Raw genomic sequence first — 14750 nt, forward strand, 5'->3', positions numbered from 1 at the left:
GATGATGACCCCACCGCCAGCGATGACTCTCACCACTCCGTGGATGACCCAGACCAACCTGGCCCCTCTGGTGTCCAACCACCTGCAGCACCTGCGTCAGGTACAACTGTGCCAACCACCACCCCCATTCCTGCCACATCCCAGGAGACGTCCAGGAGCCCTGCCCGCACACGACCACCCAGCCAGTCTGCCCAGGAGGGACACGGTCCTCCGGGCACCCAGGAGGAGGCAGGCGGCAACGCAGATGCCATCCCTCAGGGGTCCCGGAGACCCGATGCACCCACAACGGCAGGCCAGGTGCACGTGGGCAGGGGTGGCGGGAGTGGAGGACGGCGGAGGCGCGAACCTGACCAGGCAGCTCAGGACCCGGTAGTGTCCCAGGTCAGCAACATCCTGGATACATACCGGCGTGACACCAGGGGCATGGACCAGATTGCGTCCACCCTCAATGACATCAAGGGGACCCTCCAGGAGATGAAGACCCTGCAGTCCCAGCAACATGCCTGTCAACTGCAACACCAAGGAAGGATGGAGGATAGACAGGCTGAGCTCGTGGCGGTGCAAACCCAAATGACCGGTGTACTCCGTCGGATTGCCGACAACATGGGCAACCCTCCCTGTGGCACCAGGCGAAGGCCATTACCAGACACAGGGAGGGATCAGGAGGAGGAGGATTCATCCGACGGAGCGTCACAGACATCGTCACGGACTGCTTCCGAGGGTCCCCGCAGGAAGGTGGGTCGTCCACGAAAAAGACTGTGAGAGTCAGCAGAACATCACCATCTCCCAGGTCACCTGGCCTGGCACCTGGCCCTCTGGCCCAATAGCAGCACATGACATTGTCTGCCACATGGACTTGCTGGTCACTGTCTGACCTATGTTGACGAAGACTGTGGCATGGACTCTGACATTTTGCTACGACAAGGATACCAACTCCCCCAGTGAACTTTGGATTCTACACTCCCGCTGTGCACCTCTTGTCATCCCCACAAACCCGTACCCCACCACAAATAAATTAATCACACTTACAAGATGATGCCGTGATTCTACATTATTACAATACATGTGTGTGTCGTACAGTCAAAGCATGCCTGATCTCAGAATTAACTCCAACCATCCAAACCGTGGGGTCGCAGTCTTGCCCAGGACACACATGGGTCCCAATGTCTCATCTGATACAGACATGGAGTACCAAACTCACCTGTGCTGGGCCCAACCAGCTGAGTGGTTCCCGCACAACTGTGGCTACAGACACATTCAGGGGAGCAACAGTCATGCGCAGAGGTCAGGGATCATGTGGAGTGACCTGGCTTGCCGCTCCCAGGTATGTCTAGACATGTGTCCCTACAATGTGCAGCATGCTTGCGTCAGGCGGATGTTGAGAATGGTGGCTAGGCCAAGGTTGGATGCATGGAGATGCCAGAATGCAGTTTAGGATCACTGTGCCACATGGTTGTGTTGGGGTTGTGGGCTGCATCATGAGTGTGGGCGTGGATCTAGAAGGTCATCCTGCAGCTGGCTGTGAAACATTCCCCCCATCCCGTTAGGACGTTGATGTGGCCTGGTTGCCCGACGCAGTAGCAGAGCTGTGCAGATGCACTCCGGATATGGACAAGTACCATGGGAGTCGTGAGGCACATGTCCGTAGACTGCAGGGTAGGATTCTACACAGATGTTGTAGTTTCCCTGGGGGATGGTCTCTCTTGCCTTGAGGTGGATGGAACTGTGCATCTTGTGCATAATACAGTTCCCACTCCCTGACAAACCCCTAGCATCTTGTCACTCTACACATAGACACATATGCACCACCTATGAAAACTATGCCAGACCTGCGGCACGCACAGTGGCAACAGGGCACCATTGACAGGGAAGAGGCACCTTGGAGACAGAGGGACAAATTTATTAGTCATGTGTGTTGGAATGACAATGATACTCTGTCAACACATACACAGGTCATGTGGATGTACATGTGGGAGCAACACTGGCACCCCCCATTGCAACACAGATGCTGGCATCCCATTGACCTGGCACACAAGTGACGGATAACAGCTAAACACCCCCTGCTGCCACGGAGAGGCCGCTATACACCATTGAGGCCCTGATGGGGCAATCACACACCATGTCAACCCGGTGCAACCTGTATGTTTCCGAGGCCAGTGTTACACACAATGATGGCCTCATCACAATCCCCAATCCCCTGCCACATGACAGTCACCAAGTCTGAGCATGGCTCCAGGTGAAGCCTGCCCCATGTCATGTTCCCCATGTAGGATCACCATGTATGCAAATGGAACACACATGAACCGGAGAAGTGCACACAGACTACAAACAATTCACACACCCAAAACGACGTGAGGCATCCCTTACCCTGAGGAGATTTCAACACTTGCCCGTGCATGTGACGCTGAATCAGCACATGTCGCTGTGTTCATGAGGAGTAGCAGGAGCACAACAATGCCACCAGCAGACAGCATGCACATGGACCTGTGGAAGAGAGACACACAAGGATTCAGCACAAAGGAGCACATCCGCAAGCATGTACTTAACACGTATCATGTTGTTAACATGACAGGTGACAATGATGACCCTCAGACAACATCCTTCCATTGCGCCATCACTTGAGTGACACTTCAATACACACCACTGACTCACTTGGCAGACATGCAGATGGACACACACATTGCAACACATGCCACACACGGCCCAATGCGTGCACACTCAGACACTGGAACTCACCACTAAGCAAAGAAGTTGCGTATGAGCCGACTCCGCATGTCCTCCACAGCCTCCTCCTCCTCCACATCACTTGCCCCGTCACCAAGCCCTTCATCCTCCACGGGTGGATGGTCCTGGTCATCTTGATCCAGTATGAGTGGAACAGCTTCCTCCACTGCCATGTTGTGCAGCATGCAGCAGACGATGATGATCTTGCACACCTTCACCGGGGCATATGGGAGTGCTCCGCCGGTCTTGTGGAGGCACCGGAATCGGCTCTTCAGAAGTCCAAACGTCCTCTCAATGACTCTCCTGGTCCGCCCATGTGCGTTGTTGTAGAGGTGCTCGGCAGCCGTGCTGGGGTTGCGGACAGGCGTCATCAGCCATGGCATGTTGGGATAGCCAGCGTCCCCTACAAGGAAACATCATGGACAGAAGTGTGTCAGCACAGGCAGTGAGATTGGAAGATGACGCCAAACACAGAACTGCCAGAGTCTACCCACCAACAATACATGCTCGCTCGTTCCGCAGCTGCAGCATCATTTCTGGCACCCTGCTACGCCTCATGATGAAGGCATCGTGTGCTGATCCTGGAAAGCGAACACAGACATGTGAAATCACCATGTTGGACAGACACACCACAAGGGCATTAATGGAGTGATAATGTTTGCGATTCCTATACACCACCTCCTGTGCCTGTGGTGGTACCAACGCAACATGTGTCCCATCTATGGACCCAATGACATGGGGCATCCCTCCCAGGGCATAGAACTCACGCTTGACATCTGTCAACTGCTCACGATTTGGGAATTTAATGTACTCATCCAGGTGAACCAACATGGCCTCTAAGAAATCATGCAGAACACGGCTGAACATCGTCTGGGACATGCCCCCGACATCAGCAATGGTATGTTGGAACGTACCCGTGGCAAGGAAATGTAGGGCTGCCATCACCTTCAACTTGGGTGTCAGTGCACTTGGATACCTGTGGCGCGGGAGGAGTTGTGCTTCCAGCCGGCCAGTCAACTCATCAATCAACCGTTGGCTGAATCTGTAGCGGCGTATACAGTCCCGTTCATGCAGGGCAGCAATGTCTGGCATACGTCGAGGGAGAGGCGGAGCCCTGCAGTGAAATGGAAGGAACACCTAAGAGTGAGCACTGTACAACAACATCGTCAATGCACTGAGCACATGTTACACAGCCAATACACATATGCCACGTTGTGAGTCAGGTCTGTGCCACAGTTCCTGGACACGAACGCCAGTCAGGTTACACTCCTACCAAGGGACAGCCACTAACGGAGGGGGGCAAGATCACGATGACATGGCATGAGACTAGCTGTGGGCCAGTGTAAGTGAACATGCACACGCATCACAGGATTCACAGACATCCACACATGTGCAGAGGTAGTATGCGTATGGTACAGACAGGTAGTTGGATGCGATATGCACTGGTCACATGTCATAGGAATAGGACAGGCCACACACATTGCCTTTGAGGAGTACATGTCGAGACAGAACATACATAGGGAGCATGTGGATATGTACTTGTGTTGATACTCCGTGTAGTTGGATACATACACACCTCATGGCAAATCACATATGTGGGCTGGTGTGCGGAACAGTGTGCCATGCCCATCGACACACAGACACATGTTGGCAGCAGCAACTGCTGACACATTGAATCACACACCTACAGCAAAATCATGGAAAGACATGCCACACACATGACATGGTTGCAGCATGCAACGCAGCCATACACGTGTCATATGTAATATTCCGTGTACCTGGCATCAGGGGACAGGTGCGGGTGTCCGTGACTGGGACATGCAAGTGACTCATGGCTCCACTAGTGTGTACGACATGCACACATGTCAAAGGAGTGCAGGGGATGTGTGGTACAATGCGCACCATCACACACGACATGTGTACACAGCTCATCGTACATGTGCTTTGCCCACACCTCAGGGGTAAAGTGCCACATCACATCCTGACACACCTGTGTCACACACAGGTGGTATTGCACAGACAATGCATTGGTGTCCACCCTTGGCAATACCTGTCCGCTCCATTCCTGTCTGTGTGCCGCCTGTCACCACTGACAGTTGTTATACGCACCGTACATACGCTCGGAGCGCGTGTATAGGGTCCCTGGGCCAATATTGCCGCTGGCGTATGCGTACGCCACAGTAGTACGGACTGTACACGCGCTTGTACGGTCCGGATCACAATATGTGCGCTGGCGTATGCGTACGCCACAGTAGTACGGACTGTACACGCGCTTGTACGGTCCGGATCACAATATGGGCGCTGGCGTATGCGTACGCCACAGTAGTACGGACTGTACACGCGCTTGTACGGTCCGGATCACAATATGGGCGCTGGCGTATGCGTACGCCACAGTAGTACGGACTGTACACGCGCTTGTACGGTCCGTACTACTGTGGCGTACGCATACGCCAGCGCCCATATTGTGATCCGGACCGTACAAGCGCGTGTACAGTCCGTACTACTGTGGCGTACGCATACGCCAGCGCCCATATTGTGATCCGGACCGTACAAGCGCGTGTACAGTCCGTACTACTGTGGCGTACGCATACGCCAGCGCCCATATTGTGATCCGGACCGTACAAGCGCATGTACGGTCGGTATCACTGCTTGTGGGGTGCCCTAGGGCGTGGAACGCACCGTACCTGTGTGTAAATGTATGAAAACACATAGGGGACACATGAGGGACAAGTATAAGGGCCTAAATGCCTGATGGTTGCCATGGAGACTGAGTTAAATTTTTGAATTTGAGCACCAGGTGCACAGCAGAAGTCAGTTTGAAAGAATCTACATTGTTGCAATGTGGATGTTGACTTGACATCATTATCAAAACTGAAACCATGCAAAGCCACACACTGGGGTAGGTTTGAAGGGATTGGATGAAACGTAGGATGCTAATGTGACTGACCAATCAATCTGTACTCCTATACATGAACAGGCCAGCCAGGCATATATAAGGCAGCCAGGTCCCATGAGAGAGCACTTGCCTGCACATCCATTCATCCCTGACCACTGCTGCTGATAGTGATTCCTCTGGCACCATGTCCAGGACTGTGGAGAGGTCACAGCCATTCACCCAGGAGGAGAACCTTGCCCTGATAGATGTGATCCTCCCACAGTTCCAGAGCCTGTATGGTCGACCAGGGGTTCAGGTGAGTGCAGACTCCACTAGCTTAGACTGTGCCCCTTTTGTGTGACAGTGACTTCTGGCATTGTGTCCATGTGTGACAGACATGCACTGTTGTTTGGAGTGGGTCCCAGGGTGTGGAAGGCCTCATGTCACCCATGCAGAGCATGCTGTGTTTCCTGTGTGCACTCCTCACTTGCATAGTGCCTACTGTGACAATGAATGCAAGGTGCATGCCACATTCTGCCTGCATACTCCTCCTGGGGATGTTGTTTCCACAGTCCTGATGTGATCCTGTGTTCCCCCCAGTGTGACAGGTGTCAGTACCCATGGATGTGTGTTTGTTCAGTGTACCTGTGCTGTGAGTGTCCAAAGGCCGTGTTCGTCCCCTGCACATTGGTGTGTGTGTTAGTCCCCTGTCATGTGGGTGAGTGCATATGGGGAGTGTTGCACACAAGCAGCATGAGGGATGGATATGGCCTGGCCATCGGATGTGAGCAGGGAGCAGTGCTGTGTGCATGCCGTGCTGAGCCAGCCCCACACCTGTGACACCCCCGTCTACTGGCACATGGGCAGAGTGAGGTGTGTACCCGCAGTTGGCAATGCCATGTGATTGTCCTGTACCTGTGTGTGTCTGTGTACTCTGCTGAGGTAGCATCAGTGTGCTGGGGCAGGTGACTGCTGTGAGGTGCTGTACATAATCCTGGTGTAGCCTGTGAGGCACAGTGTGATCCCTGGTCAGTGAGTGTGTGGTACCCCTCATGCCACCCGTGTGCTTCCACTGGCACGTAGTGCATTTGGCCTTCCACAGTGGATAATGTCCCTATGACAAAGGTGCAATTAGTTGCATGCATACCATGGCCTGTTCATAATGAGGATTGTTCTATATGTGTGTCTCTGTGTCTTTGCTCATGTGGATTAATGTATTCTCTCTTTTGCATCCTCACAGGTAGGCGCCATTGCCAAGGGGGAGATCTGGAGGGAAGCCGTCAGTGCCGTGAGGGGTACAGAGGGTCGGAGGCGGAGCCTGTCTCAGGTGAGGAAACGCTGGCAGGACATCCGGTGCTGGACGAGGAGGATTGCACGGCTCCTGCTGGGGGACTCACCTGAGAGCCGTAAGAACCGTGGCCGCCGTCGTCTGACCCACATCCAGAAGCGTGTGCTGGCGGTGGTCTTCCCCGATATGGACAGGCGCCTACAGGAGAGGCAGCAGCAGGAAGGGGGTAGGTACATGTGTGTCAGTTGTGTGTCCCCAGCCAATGTAAGTGTGCAGTTGCATGGATACACTGCCAGGGTTTGATTGTGCAGTGCGTCAACTTCTCCACAAAGTAGCACAGTGCTGTTCTCACTCCCTCCCTTCCCCTCCTTGCAATGTGTTCCCTGGTCTGTCGCCACTCTTGCACAAGGTTATTTATGCAGGCAGTTCATGCAGGTGCCCTATGCTATCAGCATCATGTGTGGGGGTGATGTGCCACAGGTATGGGGACCTTGCGTGTGCCATGGCCAATTTCAGTCATTGTGGTGTCCATGTCACTTGGCACTGATTGTGAATCACGACATAGGGGTGTGTCTCCAAAATGTACAGCCTTCCAGCATGCATGTCCAATTGTGTGCCCTCTGACATGATGTGCCTGAGTGGGAGGCCTGCTAAGTGCAGGGACGGTTGCTTAATTTGCAGTCATGTCCATCCTGGACCATGGAGGAGTGTGGGCACTACTGTGCCCTGGGGCACCTCTTCCTAGGTATCATGTGCGTCATCCAACAATATGGCCATTCACTGTGTCTTTGCCATGGGTTGCGTAGGGTGGCATTGTACCCTGGGCTCAACTGTTAGGACCTACAGGTTGCTACATGTGTCCACTGTACAGGGGGACCCATTTTGCTTGTGCATACTCACAGTGGGCATTACCTGTGTGTGTTGTTGAGACAATCTGATGATGTTTGCCTGTCAATGATGTGTGGACATGGCCACCAGGGGCTGTGTGTTTACAGTCATGAATTAGTGGAGGCCATGTGTTTCCATCCCAGAGTAAGAGGTGTACATACTTTCTCCGTCTCAATGAGATTGTCTCAGGTGTGGGTGGTTTGTGCGTACAAGGCCTACATGTCAGAAGCTTCATCCTCCTTGCTGGGTTTAGCCTGTGTGTGATGTTTGACTGGACATACGCTCAAGGTGCAGTGACCCTGTCATGTGTGGCCTGGTTTCATGTATTGCCTTTGCAGCATGCGGCAAGAGTAAATGGATATGATTCATGCTCATCCCTTTTTGACGACGCAGTGTGGTGCAGGTGCTGTGCACATTTGTCCCCAGAGGCTGACTCCTCTCTAAAATTTCAGGTGCAGTGATTTGCTGTTGTGTCATGATCTCCATTGTGTCTCAGTGGCATGGTGGGTAGAAAAACTGTGTGTTCCATGGCCTACATGTGTACATTGTTTTGTAGGTGTTACTCCTGTTGCTTTTCAGGCTATGCAATGTGACCTATGTATATTTGACTCATGTGACATAAGTGTACAGGTGTCTGATTTTCTCCTGTCTCTTCACCTTGCCCACAGCATCGCCGGGGGACACGGAAGGAGACACTAGCACGGACCGGGAGGAGAGATTGAGCACCAGTACCAGCAGTGCTGTCCTGTCTGGCACATGGAGTGGCACGGAGGCCGAAGGGAGTGAGGCGGAGGACCTGTTGACTGCCAACACAGACTATGACGCAGACGGGTCCGAGGCTGAGCTCCCAGAGGTGGCGGAGTCTGCCCCCCCAGCTGATGGCAGCCCTCCACATCCCCCCGCCACCTCAGGTTCCATCACCGGCCTCCCACATGCTCGTGGCCCTTCCCTCCGTGCTCGGTCCCCACATGTCTCCTTCCTGCCAGGCACCGCACCCCCTGCCCCTGTCACCACTGCTGCGGTGAGTGCGGAGTCTGTGGACATCCTGAGGCAGTTGCAGGTTGGTCAGACTGCGATGCTAAATGTCCTCCATGCCCACACCCAGGTGCTGACCCAGATGGAGGCATACATGGAGGGCATGTCGGCTGCGCAGTCTGACCAACGGCAGTTGCTGAGGTCCATAGACTCCACACTGACTGCAGCACTGGATCTCCTGCAGCGCTGCGTAACACCCCCTACCCCTGCCCCATCCACAATTCCCACTCCCGTGCCTGTCCCACGCACATCCAGACGTCAGCGTGCACGCACCCCAACAGACACAGGCACCACACCACCAGGGAAGTCGAAGCGCACACCTCCTGTCACGCACACACAGGGTGAGGAAGGCACACCCACTGGGTCGGGGGGGAAACGTAGAACACGCAGCCACAGTGGGAGTCCGCATTCCACACAACCCACTCCCTCCAAATCCACTCCCCTTAGCTCTCCTGGCCAACAGTCAGTGACAGCATCATCCACTGCGAGTGTGCCCCCCAGCCCCAGGATGACACCACCCCGCAAGCGGTGGAGGCGGGACCCGGCCAGGGGAGTTGAGTCCCCCACCCTGTCCACACCCTCCCCCAGTGGCGCTGCGACCCATCCCTTTGCCCCCCCCCCCTCCTTGGGGCCTGTGGTTGGATTGGGTACGGGGGAGTCGCTGGGGGAACTTGCCGACGTGTGCAGCGCCATTCTGTCCTCCACCTTTGGCGCTGGCACCCCCCCTGTGGCAGATTCATCCCTCCCTGCACCCACAACACCTACCCTTTCCCCTCCTGTCCCTGCGGTGCCTGTTTCCACCCTCCCCCCTGATGCCCCCTCTTCTGTGGATGAAATGGACTTGTGAACTGTGCAGGCAAGCTAGGGGACACACGTCCCGATGTGTACCCCCCCCCCGGACATTGCTGCTGGGCTGGCCCATGGCCCTTGTACATAGTGGACATTTTCTCTGATATATTTTCCTGCTGAATAAAGCCTTTTCTTTTTGTTTTGCACACTGATGCTTTCCTGGACTTGCTGTTGGTGCTGGTGCTCCCTGCGTTGGGGTGGTGATAATGTGTTAGGGGTCTGTGAAATGTTGGAGTGTGCTGCTCATGGGGTGTACCCTGCCATCTGCGTGCCATCACAAAGGTCTCTGCAAATGGTATTTGGTCATGTTTGCTCTCACTGTATGGTGACATTGTCCCAAGGTGTGTTCCGTCCTCTGTGGCCCAGGCCATTTTTCCTGCAGGGTGTCTCCCAAATGCTGTGCTGTGCTGTGTCTACATTTCCTGGATGTGTGAGGGTTGCCTTTCAATATAGCCATGCTGGCTCAGCGATGGCTCCGCCTGCATCTGGGGTATCACCCTTGTAGGTCACTGAACTTGTTGATGGGGTATATTGTCCGATGTCTGGGCACTGCTGGGAGTGATAGGTACACACCCCTCCTGTGTCTGGGCACTGCTGGGAGTGATAGGCACACACCCCTCCTGTGTCTGGGCACTGCTGGGAGGACCCTGCACCCACCCCTCCTGTGTCTGGGCACTGCTGGGAGGACCCTGCACCCACCCCTCCTGTGTCTGGGCACTGCTGGGAGTGATAGGTACACACCCCTCCTGTGTCTGGGCACTGCTGGGAGGACCCTGCACCCACCCCTCCTGTGTCTGGGCACTGCTGGGAGGACCCTGCACCCACCCCTCCTGTGTCTGGGCACTGCTGGGGGTGTTTTGCACACCCCATTCTTATAGCAGGTTCGGTGCGTACATGCACGGGTGGGGGTTTGGTGCGTACATACACGGGTGGGGGTTCGGTCCGTACATACACGGGTGGGGGTTCGGGGCGTACATACTCTGCTGGGGTGGGGGTTCGGTGCGTACATACACGGGTGGTGGTTCGGTGCGTACATACACGGCTGGGGTGGGGGTTTGGTGCGTACATACACGGCTGGTGTGGTGGTTTGGTGCGTACATACACGGGTGGGCGTTTGGTGCGTACATACACGGGTGGTGGTTTGGTGCGTACATACACGGCTGGGGTGGTGGTTTGGTGCGTACATACACGGGTGGTGGTTTGGTGCGTACATACACGGCTGGGGTGGGGGTTCGGTCCGTACATACACGGGTGGGGGTTCGGGGCGTACATACTCTGCTGGGGTGGGGGTTCGGTCCGTACATACACGGGTGGTGGTTCGGTGCGTACATACACGGCTGGGGGGGGGTTCGGTGCGTACATACACGGGTGGTGGTTCGGTGCGTACATACACGGCTGGGGTGGGGGTTTGGTGCGTACATACACGGCTGGTGTGGTGGTTTGGTGCGTACATACACGGGTGGGCGTTTGGTGCGTACATACACGGGTGGTGGTTTGGTGCGTACATACACGGCTGGGGTGGTGGTTTGGTGCGTACATACACGGGTGGTGGTTTGGTGCGTACATACACGGCTGGGGTGGGGTTTCGGTCCGTACATACACGGGTGGGGGTTTGGTGCGTACATACACGGCTGGTGGTTCGGTGCGTACATACACGGCTGGGGGGGGTTAGGGGGCGTACATACACGGGTGGTGGTTTGGTGCGTACATACACGGCTGGGGTGGGGGTTCGGTCCGTACATACACGGGTGGGGGTTCGGGGCGTACATACTCTGCTGGGGTGGGGGTTCGGGGGCGTACATACACGGGTGGTGGTTCGGTGCGTACATACACGGGTGGTGGTTCGGTGCGTACATACACGGCTGGGGTGGGGGTTTGGTGCGTACATACACGGCTGGTGTGGTGGTTTGGTGCGTACATACACGGGTGGGGGTTTGGTGCGTACATACACGGCTGGGGGTTCGGGGCGTACATACCAGGGTGGGGTGGGGGTTCGGGGCGTACATGCACGGGTGGCGCTTGGGTGCGTACATACACGGGTGGGGGTTCGGGGCGTACATACCAGGGTGGGGTGGGGGTTCGGGGCGTACATACACGGGTGGCGCTTGGGTGCGTACATACACGGGTGGCGGTTCGGGGCGTACATACACGGGTGGGGGTTCGGGGCGTACATACCAGGGTGGGGTGGGGGTTCGGGGCGTACATACACGGGTGGCGCTTGGGTGCGTACATACACGGGTGGCGGTTCGGGGCGTACATACACGGGTGGGGGTTCGGGGCGTACATACACGAGTGGGGTGGGGTTTCGGTCCGTACATACACGGGTGGGGGTTCGGGGCGTACATACTCTGCTGGGGTGGGGGTTCGGTCCGTACATACACGGGTGGTGGTTCGGTGCGTACATACACGGCTGGGGTGGGGGTTTGGTGCGTACATACACGGCTGGTGGTTCGGTGCGTACATACACGGCTGGGGTGGGGGTTTGGTGCGTACATACACGGCTGGTGGTTCGGTGCGTACATACACGGCTGGGGGGGGGTTCGGGGGCGTACATACACGGGTGGTGGTTTGGTGCGTACATACACGGCTGGGGTGGGGGTTCGGTCCGTACATACACGGGTGGGGGTTCGGGGCGTACATACTCTGCTGGGGTGGGGGTTCGGTCCGTACATACACGGGTGGGGGTTCGGGGCGTACATACTCTGCTGGGGTGTGTGTTAGGTGCGTACATACACGGGTGGGGGTTTGGTGCGTACATACACGGCTGGTGGTTCGGTGCGTACATACACGGCTGGGGGGGGTTAGGGGGCGTACATACACGGGTGGTGGTTTGGTGCGTACATACACGGCTGGGGTGGGGGTTCGGTCCGTACATACACGGGTGGGGGTTCGGGGCGTACATACTCTGCTGGGGTGGGGGTTCGGGGGCGTACATACACGGGTGGTGGTTCGGTGCGTACATACACGGGTGGTGGTTCGGTGCGTACATACACGGCTGGGGTGGGGGTTTGGTGCGTACATACACGGCTGGTGTGGTGGTTTGGTGCGTACATACACGGGTGGGGGTTTGGTGCGTACATACACGGCTGGGGGTTCGGGGCGTACATACCAGGGTGGGGTGGGGGTTCGGGGCGTACATGCACGGGTGGCGCTTGGGTGCGTACATACACGGGTGGGGGTTCGGGGCGTACATACCAGGGTGGGGTGGGGGTTCGGGGCGTACATACACGGGTGGCGCTTGGGTGCGTACATACACGGGTGGCGGTTCGGGGCGTACATACACGGGTGGGGGTTCGGGGCGTACATACACGAGTGGGGGTTCGGGGCGTACATGCACGGGTGGGGGTACGGGCCGTACTTCCACGGGTGGGGGTACGGTCCGTACATACCCCTGCCCACGCTCTGCGTGCCTGGGTACGGGCCGTACCCATGCCTTTGGTGTGTGGGTACGGTGCGTCCCACCATTGTTGCGGGCCGTGGGGTCCGCACCGTACACAGGCCTTGGGGGCGTGGCTACGGGTCGTACCACGCGTACCCCTACATGACCCCAGCAATGCTGGTACGAGCTGTACCAAGGCCTTTCTGACGTGGGTACGGGCCGTACCGCTATTGTTGGAGTGACGTAGGGGGACGCGTGGTACGTTCCGTACCCACGCTCTTGCGGCCTGGGTAGGGTACGTACCGGTTCGCGTGACCATCCACTTCCGTTGTGGCGGACGCTTGCGTTGCTGGCCTTGCCCCCACCCCCTGGAAGTGACCAGGCCCTGATGGTCAGGTATGTCCAGGCCATGTGTGATTTGGTACCATGTGTTGGTGTTGTGTGTCCTGCCCCTGCCCCCCCCTTTGCCCCTGGTTGTTGTGCTGACCTTCTGCGGCGTCTGCGTCGGTTCCTGTACGCCAGGTGGACTGCTAGGAGGGCAGGGATGGCACGTAGGTTCGGGTCCATGTCTGTTCGTCGCGTCCAGCTGCTCCTTGCGTGTGTCGTCCTGATTTCCCGGCAGTTTTTGGCAGCCGGTAAATATTTTCCGTGCGGGATGACGTCGGTTCGAATCGTACTTCCTGGTTCGTGAAACGTAGGCTGGATGCGTACCGACGTCACGTCGGCTCCTTTCAGGATCGGAATTGTGTTTAGTTTCTGTTCGGTCGGTGTTTTGTTCGAATCGTACGGAAATGGTGTTTCCGTATGATTCGTACTTGCATTTTCGGATGGATTTCGCACCGGGTACGAGTCGGACGGAGAAAAGGCTCCGTCCGACGGTTCGTACCCGGTTTTTACCGGATCGGAATTGGCACCTTAGTGTCCAGCATCTTCCCTGAGTTTATGATAACTGGAGTGGGAATAGTAAATTATTTGGGGTTAGTGTCCAGCACCTTTCCTGACTTTATGTTAACTGGAGTGTGAATAGTAAATTATATAGGGTTACTGTCCAGCACCTTTCTTGGGTTTATGTTAACTGGAGTGGGAATAGTAAATTATATAGGGTTACTGTCCAGCACCTTTCCTGACTTAATGTTAACTGGAGTGGGAATATTAAATTATATAGGGTTACTATATAGCACCTTCCTTGATTTTATGTTAACTGGAGTGGGAATAGTAAATTATATAGCTTTACTGTCCAGCACCTTCCTTGACTTTATGTTAACTGGAGTGGGAATAGTAAATTAGATAGGGTTACTGGCCAGCACCTTTCCTGAGTTTATGTTAACTGGAGTGGGAATAGTAAATTATATAGGGTTAGTGTCCAGCATCTTCTCTGACTTTATGTTAATTGGAGTGGGAATAGTAAATTATATAGGGTTACTGTCCACCACCTTCTCAGAATTTATGTTAACTGGAGTGGGAATAGTAAATTATATAGGGTTACTGTCCAGCACCTTCCTTGACTTTATGTTAACTGGAGTGGGAATATTAAATTATATAGGGTTACTGTCCAGCACCTTCTTTGACTTTATGTTAACTGGAGTGGGAATAGTAAATTATATAGGGTTACTGTCCAGCACCTTTCTTGACTTTATGTTAACTGGAGTGGGAATAGTAAATTATATAAGGTTACTGTCCAGCACCTTTCTTGACTTTATGTTAACTGGAGT

The sequence above is a fragment of the Triturus cristatus genome, chromosome 8 (assembly GCF_964204655.1).
Source record: "Triturus cristatus chromosome 8, aTriCri1.1, whole genome shotgun sequence".
In the NCBI taxonomy this organism is placed as follows: Eukaryota; Metazoa; Chordata; class Amphibia; order Caudata; family Salamandridae; genus Triturus; species Triturus cristatus.